The sequence below is a fragment of the Hermetia illucens genome, chromosome 4 (genome assembly GCF_905115235.1).
Source record: "Hermetia illucens chromosome 4, iHerIll2.2.curated.20191125, whole genome shotgun sequence".
Lineage (NCBI taxonomy): Eukaryota > Metazoa > Arthropoda > Insecta > Diptera > Stratiomyidae > Hermetia > Hermetia illucens.
In genome coordinates, this window is record NC_051852.1 from 78,754,755 (window position 1) to 78,766,990 (window position 12,236).

Here is a 12,236-nt window from a genome sequence, read left to right on the forward strand (position 1 = left end):
GATTTTTGTAATGGTCCGTTCGTGTTTTACTGTTCCCACTATAAAATGTAGGAAAATGAGGCAATCGTTTGATAAACTATATATTCATTAGCACAAAGTCATGGGCGTCCGCTAAATCGATTATACGGTCGCTACTCTCATTGCGCGCGTCGGTCTTCCCAGTTAGGGTGCCAACATTTAGCGTGCAGACACATATTTGTTTTGCTCGGATTAACTTACTTACGTCCTGACGCCGTCCGTGTTTCAAAAACCCTGGGTCATTTTTCGACAAGACCGGGGCCCGTCCCTGCCTCAATCCGATCATGTTGTTTCTAACGACATTAGATAAATTTTCTTGCTCACCTGGTGGCGGGTCATGTCACCAAGAGAGATCAGATAGGATTTAAAATAGTGGAACAACTATAACTGTACTTTATCTCTTTTCCTGATCCACCTGAGTCGACTGGTATCCAACGTCAAATCACGATACAAACCTCACTGCCACTAGTGAGATTTATACCGCGACCTTCCGTATGGCAGCCTTGTGCTCTAATCACTCAGCTATCCTGACACACAATATGAGTTACCAGACAGTTTTTAAGGATATCAAATTGATGATCCGCGGCGTAAAATCGGGATTCCTGAAGTTCCTTACTTAACCTTACTGAATGGAATGACTTCTTCCGTACTCTGGCACCTCGACCGATTTTAAGATTATTCGTACACATGATAGCTGGGTTCCCACTCAATACCATTATCAATGCTACAGCAATAGCCTGTAAGCCATATAGGATTTCACATTATGTGGTCAGGTTGCGGAATACTGTAAACATCAGTTTAAGGTCAACAATTAAAATCAAGTTCCAGATCGTGTTCTATTCCCGTATGCCATGTTCATTGTTCCCAAGTATTGAATAATGCCCTCTCTCGTTGTCTTCAGATACATTTCCCAGCCACTACCGCGTAGAGGTAAGAAAAGGATTTGACACACATACACATCCAAGTTCTTTTGTGATGTGGTCTAGGGTTTTGAAGCGGTCAAAAAAGTCTTCAATCCCTTCCGTTCACCAATCCATTCTCACGACCCTAGTCAGCCAAATCTTGTGATTCCCTTTCGGGAAGTGGTCGACGACCTACATAGCAATGTTTTTCGATATTTGGAGGCGAGATACTATACTAGCCTTCCCATCAGTAACATAGCTCTTCCACTGTCGAGCGACAGCTGGATGCTGAACTTGGGGGTCGCAGCTTTCCAATCCTTCGACAAGTAGCGGATGCGACACGCAAGCGATTTTAAGCGACCTTCAGATGGTGAGCAACTTCGAAACGATGTCAGGACCTCTCTTGTTCCGTACATCCAAGTGACAACTCCTAAATCTACTGTTGATCGCAAAGTGGCCAATCTGATTGCTCATACGGTGTCGATCAGTTTAAAACCCAACTGACTTTATGGCAAGTTCTATGCTTGCAAAATAGGCCACCTATAACGAGGAGCTCGCTGTGACAAAAATGCATAAGCCTCTCACCATTACCATTACAGCCGCCTAGACGTGTTTCCCCATCGCATCCGATTATACGCAAAACCCATTGTGAGGATTACACTTTGCCATGAAACAGCCCACATCCTGTCTACCTGCATGAGAACCTAAACATAATTCATCATCATCATTAACGGCGCAACAATCGGTATCCGGTCTAGGCCTGCCTTAATAAGGAACTCCAGACATCCCGGTTTTGCGCCGAGGTCCACCAATTCGATATCCCTAAAAGCTCTCTGGCGTCCTGACCTACGCCATCGCTCCATCTTAGGCAGGGTCTGCCTCGTCTTCTTTTTCTACCATAGATATTGCCCTTATAGACTTTCCGGGTGGGATCATCCTCATCCATACCGATTAAGTGACCCGTCCATCGTAATTTACTGAGCCGGATTTTATCCACAACGGGACGGTCATGGTATCGCTCATAGATTTCGTCGTTATGTAGGCTACGGAATCGTCCATCCTCATGTAAGGGGCCAAAAATTCTTCGGAGGATTATGCTCTCGAACTCGGCCAAGGGTTCGCAATTTTTCTTGCTAAGAACCCAAGTCTCCGAGGAATACATGAGGACTTTTTTTTTGGGGGGTAGGGTAGGTGAATACATTTACGCACAGAGTGTTAGACTCCCGGTTCGGTACGTCGTCGGACTATCAGCTAAACACATCCCCATCGTCAGAGAGCTAGCCTGGAACCGTTTGTCACATTACTTCGGGCTAGACTCCGAACTCTCCCGCCTTGCGGAGCCTTCAAATCAGGGAATTCCTTTCACCAACGGGAGGGGAGAGGAGGAAGGGAACTGTCAATTCAAGGAGCCCCTTGCCATCCGGCTCCTCCACCGGTCGAGTTCTATCTTCTTAGCAACGAGAAGGGCCCGAACGTAATGGGCAACACGGTTCCACCTGTCAGCAGTCCTCAGCATCTCTTCCACAATGTTGTCTGGAGAGAGATCCCCTGTGTCTAAATAGAGCTGCTGACGAACCCCATCCCACCTTCCACAAGAAAAAAAAGTGTGGTGGGCATCGTCCACAACTCCATTGCAAAACACACAATCCGGAGAACGCGCCTTTCCAATCTTGTGCAGGTAAAACTGAAAACTTTCATGCCCACTTAAAAATTGGGTAAGGAAATAGTCAGTCTCACCATGCTCCCGATTCAGCCACGCACCTAAGTTGCCAATGAGTCGCGCAGTCCATCTGCCTCTAGTTTCATTTTGCCAAGAGAGCTGTCACTGGTCTAGAGTGTGTTGCCGTTCTTCGCGAGCAACCACCTCCCTTGGCTCATCTCACTTGCGCTTGTATATGGCCTGACGCTCCCTAGCAAGAAGGGCAACGGGGATAACCCCCGCGGTCACCATCACGGTCGGTTCAGAGACAGTGCGGTACGCAGACGCCACCCGTAAAGCTCCCCATCTTTGTACTTGCGCGAGGCGTTTACGATATACCTCCTTGTTAAGAGCGCCAGCCCATACCTCTGCGCCGTAGAGCAGGACAGACTGCGTTGAGCTCATCAGGAGACGTCGCCTACTAGACGTAGGACCCCCAATGTTTGCTATTAGCCTACTTAACGCCGAAACTCCAGCCGCAGCCTTGTTTGCTGCTGCTTGGATTTGCTCAGAAAAGCTCATCTTTGAGTCAAGAGTCAACCCGAGGTACTTTACCGCTGATTTTGACTCGATTATCGACTCGCCGAACGATATGGGGCGCAGGGTCGAAATTCTCTTTTTAGTCAGGATGACTACTTCGTTTTTTTCCAGTGCAAGGTTGAAACCATGAGTAGTCATCCATCCGCTTACCCGTCGCATCAATATGCCGACTCTGCTTTGCGCCTGTTCGATAGTGCGTCTAGCAACAAGCGCTGCGACATCATCTGCGTAGCCGACCAGGCGCGACTCTTCTTGCATGTCGAGTTTAAGCAGACTACCATAGGTAGCGTTCCAGAGGTCCGGCCCTAGGATGGATCCCTGTACTACCCCCGACGTGACCGGCAGCGCATATCACTTCAGCGATACTACTTTTGATGAGCTTTTCGAGTACTTTCCCAGCAGTACCAAGCATACATAGTGGGCGGTATGAACACGGCAAATCGGGACCGCCTTTGCCTTTAGGGATCAACGCAAGCCTCACAACTTTCCAATGAGCAGGGAAAATGCCCTCTTTCAGGCAAGCGTTGAATGCGCCGAGCAGTAGGTCTGGCCGGTGTTGGAATACCAGTTTGTATACCTCTGCTGGAATACCATCGAGTCCTGGCGCTTCTTGTTTTTCATAGGGCAAATGAGAAAAGTGGACAGTCCTCTGCGCTCTCCGCGCCGACGTCACCATCCCATACGGGGTGTGCAGGGAAGAGTGCCCTCACAATGCGGTCCATCTGCTCGGCCTTAAGTGAACAGGGTTTCCGCAGAGCCCCGATTTTTCGGGTTACAAGTTTGTAACCGAGTCCCCACGGATCCCCATTCACCTCGTCGATCAGATCTTGCCAGCAGCGAGCTTTGCTCTTGTTTATTGCGCTGTGCAGTCTCCTTTTGGCTGATTTGTACTCCATCATTATGGTACATGACTCCCCCCGGTCGCCTAGACGATGTGTTAAGCGGCGGAGCCTGTGACACTCCTTCCGGAGCTCTGCGATTTCCACTGTTCACCAATACATGGAAGGTTTGCCGCGCCTCGATGTCTTCCTGGGCATGGAACTCCACAGACCGTCGCTATCAGGTTCATAACTGAATTTACGACAGTGTCACCCGCGGCGCCACCGCCCCCAGGAGTACCATTCTGCGTGGCCCCACCTGTTCCCAGAGTTTCGGCAAACTTCCCGGTGTTCACTTTCGCGACGTTCCATACACAAAAAGATCGCTGGGGTGGCATACACCGAGAGTTTGTGTCCACCACTTCGAAAGCAATATATTGGTGGTCACTTGCCGAAAAGTCTTCCAGAACTCGCCACCCGTCCACCAGCGACACCAGTGATTCCGACGCGAAGGTTACGTCTGAAATGCTTCCTTCGCAGCCCGGGCGCCGGAACGTTGGGGTGGATCCGGTGTTTAGAGGACTGGCAAGATAATTTTCTTGTACATTAAGAGCTTTGACCCTATGGTGAGACGTTTCGAGCGGAACATCATCGTAGCTGTTATCGGTTGTGATTTTCGACCCTAGATAAGGCAAATTATCAACGGTCTCAAAGTTTTATTCTCATATACTTATTCTTCTTGTTTGACCAGTGCGGTTTGATGTTGGTTGGTTTTCGGTGCTGACGTTGCCACTATATACCTTGTCTTGCCTTCATTTATCTCCAGCCCAAGATCTCGCCCCAATGGCCGCCTGCGATTTGCACGATCCCATGATGTCGATATCGTCAGCACAGGCCAGTAGTAGTCATTCGCTCGCCATAATATTGTGACCGAGAACTTTATGATTGAAAACGAAGGGCTGCACATAGCCCAACTTTGAACGGTGAAGGATGCCTCAAAGTCTATCTAGTTTTCTTACTATAGTACTAATGTCATATTTATTCTGGCTTAATAACAAAAATAGTTCTTCTAATCAAAATAGTCAAGGATTATATGAAAGTCTAGGCTGAAAATAGTGTATCTGATTCACTCTAAATATGCAAGATTGTAGCACCCACAGGTTTGACGTAATCTAGAAAAATGCAAAGCGGCCCTAGGTAGACGCTATTTTTGACAAAAAGAATTTACCTTGACGCTAACATCGATCTAGCCAGAATCGTGCCCTAAATGGCGTTGTCTAAAACTTTCTAGATACGTTTCAAGCAAGGCCAATAGGCTTTTCCTGTATTTCTTTCCAAATACACATACTTCCAGCATTTAACGGGCAACCTCAGACATAAGGACGTAATGATAATCAATGCCGCAACAATATAATTTGGATCTAACCCTTGAAGCCATAGAGGCATGTGGCCAGCATTGCTGCCGCTCATGATTATTACTCTGATTTGACGCACTCGCAGCTTCGTATTCGACAGAAGACGAATTCTCCCGTCATCAATGTGGCTTGAACCGCGACTTTCCATTGCAAAAGCCTAGTGTTCTAACCACTAAGCCTTCCGGGCATGTTCTTATTTCTCCCCTTAAAATTTCAGTTATTTATAAGGCTTAACTCAGATTGTTGCCATGTAAAATCCATCTCTTTTCAGAATGGTTTATGAGGACACATTGCTTTAGTGGACAATAAATGCGATTCTGTAATCCCATTTGTAGTTGGAAGTCTCCTCTATGACCTTCTTCTCTAATTGCTAGCTAACATTTACTCATTCGTTATTCAGGCATACACATATCCGTCATTTGTTTGCAGGTTGTAATTTTAACAAGTTTGCCAAAGGTAACTAGTTTGTATAAATCTAAATAACCTACAAATTCGGAGATCACTTCGCCTATAAGCAGAACAACAGTGCGGCCATTACCAAACCATCAGGAATTTAATCAGCCACAAACAAAAAAGTAGAACCCTCCTCCCTCCTCAATTCATTCCGGTCGTAATGTGCTCTGATTCATATCCCGGTTAATCCCAAACAAGTCCATTAAAGTATCCTTTTTCAACAACAACCGTCGGCAGCGCTACACCATTTCACCCCCGATCTGATCATAAAAAATGCTGCTCTAATTTCGTCCGATGTAGGTGAAATATTTGTCACCATCGTAAACGAGATACTGTTATGGTTGTTGTTGTATCTTCTGCGTCATTACCTGCCCCTTTTGTTTTCAAACTATCCTGAGGAATGCACTACACAAGTATGTCATTCAAAAATGACTAGGCATTATATCCTGGCTTTTATTACCCGAGAAAAATCAATCTGTACCGTTCGACCTCAGCAATTTTTCCGTAACACGCTACAAGGGAGGCGACAGTCAACCGCCCAAATTGTTGTCCAAAACAGCCACCGAGTGGACTGATTCTACCGCCGCGGTGAAGTTTATGACTTCCCTGTGACACCCTATGGCGTTATGTCATAAAAAAACAACAGGGACACAGGCGACAAACGGGAAAACTGAAGAAAACTACAAAGAGTCAGTCGAGCCACACCACTAAGAGCAACAGTTACAATGCCAGGAAGGCCAGAGACAGGCTTCCTTCGCGAGAGTATGTCCTTATCGAGAGGGCTGCTCGACGACAACGGGGTGTGTTTGTTGTTGTTTCCGAACAGCAGGCACTTGGCTTCCTACGTCATATTACCACTTCCTCACTGTGGCGGAATGCGCCCATCAAAGGGCCGACAAATTGACGCCATGCTCCGGAATGCTTACCTGAGACTCCTTCATTGCGTGCATTAATAACGCGGAGCAAAAATATTTTGGGACTATTTCCGCTCTGATAAGATATTTTAAAACAGATCGTCTCAGGGTACATATTTCATGGAAACTCCACCGCAGGAGGGTCGTGATAAGATCCCATTTCCAACTACACGCGGCTGGACCATAGTCTCCCAACTATCGTCACTATATTGTTGGCGATTGTCGTTCTCCTGTTGTGGCAGTGATAACAATGATTGCAGATGGAGGAGATGGTCCATGGGAGAGAGATGTTTGCAACAGCGCAGGACGAGTTGCGAATCCGAGTGATATCAAGAGTCTATGGCACGCGAGCTGAACGCGTGTTGCAACCCCTTCGAAACGAGTTTGGTGTCCCCCACTACTGTAGCCCTGTCCGGCGCACGGGTTCGCCCTCTCTCAGAACGGTTGTACGCATTAGCTCGACGCATTACACTCTCCGGGCACACGCAGCATTAGCACTCATGATATCCCCCAGGAAAACTCACCCGGGGTACCGTGTATGGAATTTTAGTTGAAACTCAGATAAAACATTTTTCTTTCGTTGGAAGATTTTATTTTATTTTGAGAATAACAAACACTTTTTTTATTGAATCACATTTATTTTTGGACCTTTCTACTGCATAGAAAATAACAAAAATTGATCAAATTTTAAATCTAATCCTTCACCAACGTTCAGGAATGTAGAATAGTTGGCAGCTAATTATTTCAGTTTTGATATATTAATAAATAAATCATTAACGCAATAAATTTTTCTTCTTTAGGCGATGGTAATGGATTTTATGCGATAAGTTCCTGGCTAAGGTGCTTTGATGTGAAGTTTATCAAAGTATGTTAACTTCAGCTGAATAATTTTGTCGTTTCACGTCATGGTGGATATTGTAGTTTCCGATATACCACGGGCCGGAGGAAATTGGTCTCAATATTTTAGACTGCATTCTTTGAAGGATTTCGATGTTGGATGTGCGAGCAGATTTCCAAACCACCATAACTCCAGATTGGCTTTATCGTTGCTTTATATATCAGCACTTTGAATTTCAAGGCAGCTTGGAAAATTCGTTGAGGAGCCAGTACAGGTTTTCGAATCTTGGGTTGACCTAAGTTTTCTTGACCATAAGAGCCATTGAATAGGCGATTTACGGGGATAGTACAATGAGCCCAACAAAGGCCTCAGTGCTCAAACTGTGGCTCCCCCAGTAACCTACGTTTTCTATTAATTTTCATGAAAAATGGAAATTCTGTAATTTCCTGAGTGTTTACAATTTTGATTATATGATATATGTCCTATAGGGACACTAGATACTAATAAGTTTATTGCCCCGTAGAATATGCATCGAGTTGTGGGAATCGCAATAATTGCAATTTACCGTGCTCTTACAGTATTGATCTGCTAAAGATCGTAACAGGAGTTCTTCAACTACTACTATCAACCTCACTGCAGGTGAAAGTAATCAAAACTAAATTTTTAAAATGATATTGCAAATTTTACCATTTTTTTCCACTAATTAAAAATAGGATAGAGGTTTATGTATATTCTTGACAATTTCATAAAGAACTATACCTGAAAATTTCATAATGATCGGTTTATCAGTTGTTTGAAAATTTCTCATTCTTAATTGCAAACAAAATACAGTTATGACAAATACAAACGCACTCGTAAATCGAGCCGATGCCTAACAAGATTACGTAAGGAACTGAGGCGACTACCTTCTCAGCGTTCGAACCTGAGCCTGCTCCGGATAATGGCTCGGTTCTACGCTTATAAAATCAAAAACAGGAATTTCATTCTGGAATTCTTGCATCGTATTCTGGGATAGCTAAGCTAAGTCCACATCCACTTGATGCCGAACCGAACCAAATGAAGAGCAACTTGATCCCACTGTTTACGGTCCAGGGACTCCTGTCTTTGGGTTAACACCCGAAGTTCAAAAATGAAAAGAGGGACGAAGACGGCTACGGTTTCGTACCAGGGCAGAGGCAACTAATCATCCGATCCGACATCAAGTGAATGCGGACTTAGAAGTCCTCTATCCCCAAATAAAAAATTACTTATTAGATTTAGACAACCTCCTGGTCGAGTAGCCACTATAATTGGTTTCCTAGGATTCTTTATCGCTCAATGCCTTCAAATTTGTTAACCTTCTGATTATGATTCTTCAAGTAAGGACAATTGCTTTACGCATAGTGCATTGCCCGATATATTTCTCGACCATTTATTATAATCTGAACATATTTGCCCTGTCTTTGCGCCTCTCATATGATCAAGAAATTCTTCGACAGATTACTGGATATCCCACATGTAATGCAATTAATTAAATTCAATAGGCATTTGAGGAATTAATGGTTCAACAACATGTGGCCAAGCCATCGACGTCTTTTATATCATTTTATCGAACCTGTTTGCCTGTTAAATGGCTTGCTAAGATCGATAAAAAGTTCCGTTCGAAACACCCAGGAAGGAAAAAAATATAAGTATTCCGAAAACCATGTTACTTTAGCTCGGTTTGGAGCGCTGCAAATTTAAGTAAAGTCACTAATGACGTCCGGGAGGGGATGTTTGACGTGCGTTGAGGGCGTATTGGCCTTCTAACCTCACCAATCTTGAGAACAATACTGAACCCAATCACAATGGTCTTTCTGCCTCCTTTTTCTAAATATTAATTAACACATTTCTTCCCAGCCTGCATAACTTTCAACATGACAATTTTCCTAGCTTGTGAAAAGGTGTTTTCATTATCCCTACACGTGAATGTAGCCACCATACTCTCGCCAAAAAATACCCTTTCCTTCTGTTCAAAATTTCTTTTAAGATATTTGATATATCTGAATGGCAGGTTGACTGCCGTTTAGATTTTCGGCGGGAAGTCCATAATATCTACATGAATTAAGGACCCTGTTAATGAGACGAACATCGCATCACATAACATTCTCCTTGTTTGCGATGGACCAATAAAAAGTGGATGCGGACTCAGGACTCCCAGCATCTTTACCAAAAAAAAACATACCAGTTTATTGGCTAAGAAAATGTGGTGAGTAGTACAAATACTATACTTCGGGAACCAAGCTAGGAAAGTATATGTACACTGAAGAAGAGGACAGTTGGCTCCTGAGATGCCGTATCTGTTTTTTTTACCAATTTTGTTTAACCAATAAGGACCTAGTCTTCTTCATCCGTTTAATTTTATTTAAAGCTTGGCTATCAAACCATCCCCGTAACTCAAGTAGCCTCAGATAATATGCTCCATTTTGCAGACACTGTCTTGATATCACCAATCGTGCTTCCAGAATGTATGTATGACTTCATATTGCTTTCCTTTTCTGTCTTTGACACTGTCGAACCATTCCAATACTTATTTATTCTAACCATTCTTAATTATTTCTCCGTAATTGGGTTCCCTTCCCGTAACGCCAGATTGCGGGAACCATCTTCTTTAAAAAAAAACTCCCTTTCTTGTATACTATCCCACCGTCTCCATTTTTTTAATTTATTTACCTACAACTATGTAGAAACCTCCACGATAGAGTCGATAGTCTCTTTAAACTCCGTTTAGTTTCGTTCAACTTCGGAGTCCAAAAATAATAAGGTTAGTGTAAAAACTGCCCCTTTCTCAACCCACTCCAAGAAACCTAAAATGGGGAAAGTTCCTACAATCACACATTACGTAACGTGCCCAAATTATTGAAAACTATCAAGCATAAAGGTATGAAAGCGTCCTCAAAGACACGGGGGCAGATAAGATTCAAATATTCGAGGAGATAGTTGCTGATCACACCAAAATATTCACATTCATTAGCGAACAAGGGTATAATGCCATTGCAAAGCCCGGCAGATATCATGTCTGAACTAACCGTGAAACATCCTCGATTAAAACTACTTTTGGCTGCTAACTTTATAACTAGGAACGATAAGGCTTTTCATAAGGTGAATCAAATCTCGATCAGCGCTTTTCATACCCAATTTCGAGACACCTCACTAAATTAATGAAATTATGAAGGTGAAATACATTATACGCCTTAAATAAGGCCAGGAAAAGCAAAAATATGATTTCTTATTTTCGGTGGGATTTTTCATAGTTCATAACGTCTTTCGTCAAACAATTCACCGACGCCAGTGACATCTCTTTGTCTCTCTCTGAGCCGTGGAGCGTGGCCAAATGGCTCTGTATTTGGAAAGAGTAGTTTAGAACTGAAGATAAACCTAAACTAAATCTAACTTTTTCAATCGTACAGATCACAGCACTTCCCACATTATATATATGTATTCCGGCTCGGAAGAAAGGGGCCTCATACCTAAAAAGTGCTTTTCGAGAAAAACGCGTTTAAAGTTGGGTAAGACTGTTACACAACATACGGTCTAAAGATTTTCGCGTCATGAAATTGTCGTCTGCCTTCTCCAAAATCACGGAAGCGCAACAAGAGGAAAATTTGGAAACCGCGATGCAAAAAAATTTTTAAAAACATGGAATGAACTATGTCCTATATTGCTTCATGGAGCTTGCTGATAACTTATGTGATATTTGTTAGCAAAATACAGCTGCCGTACATACAGCTTAAAATACACAGGACACCACCAAAAAAGCCACATTAAACGAATATTTCCACCGTTTAAATCGAGCCGAAGTGCAACGCAAATTCTAACAAGATGAGCTTGCACATGCCAAAAGCGTACCCAAACGTTCACAGATAGTTTTATCCTTTGATTTTGCTCACCACCTTGCTTCATCATCCTGCACCCCGCAGGCCGTTGGTCCGTCATATTTCAATATAATAACGAAGGTACAAAAATACAGCATACGTACATGATTGATGAGGCAGACCACACAGGCGAAGAGGCCAATGCTGTTTTTAGCATGTTACGTGACTTTTCACCGAAGGCAAGTCCAGTCAACGAATTAATTTTGTTTTGTGATAACACTGCAGGACAGAACAAGAACAATGCTGGGTGTTAACATAAAACACATTCAGAAGATTTCCTTTCTTTCCTTCCTTTTTTTCATTGGACACACTAAATTCGCTCCGGACCGAACTTTTAGCCTGATCAAGCAAGAGTATACACGACACCTTCCAGGATCTCGTCACATGCGTCATTAACGCATCACCAAATGGCTTCAGCTTGGCAGTGCCGACATCAGACCCATCAATAAGCGCAAGTTTTGAAAATGGTTCCTCTAGAACATTTTTTTTGGTTCGATATTTTAAACCACTTAAACTGTTGACGCGGTTCCCTCATTTTTCATGAACGAATTAGGACAACAGGGTTCACCGCAAAGAATTCGCGGGTCCTACAGAGCAAGTGTAAAATATTTTAAACCAGACCCGCTTCTTCCACAAGTAGTTCGCCCAGAAGGAACTCCGCCATGCTATTAACATAGTATGCTGGTCACAAGCCCAGGTAAAGGAGGAGGGTTTGACGCAACGTACTCTGTACTATCTTCAGTAAA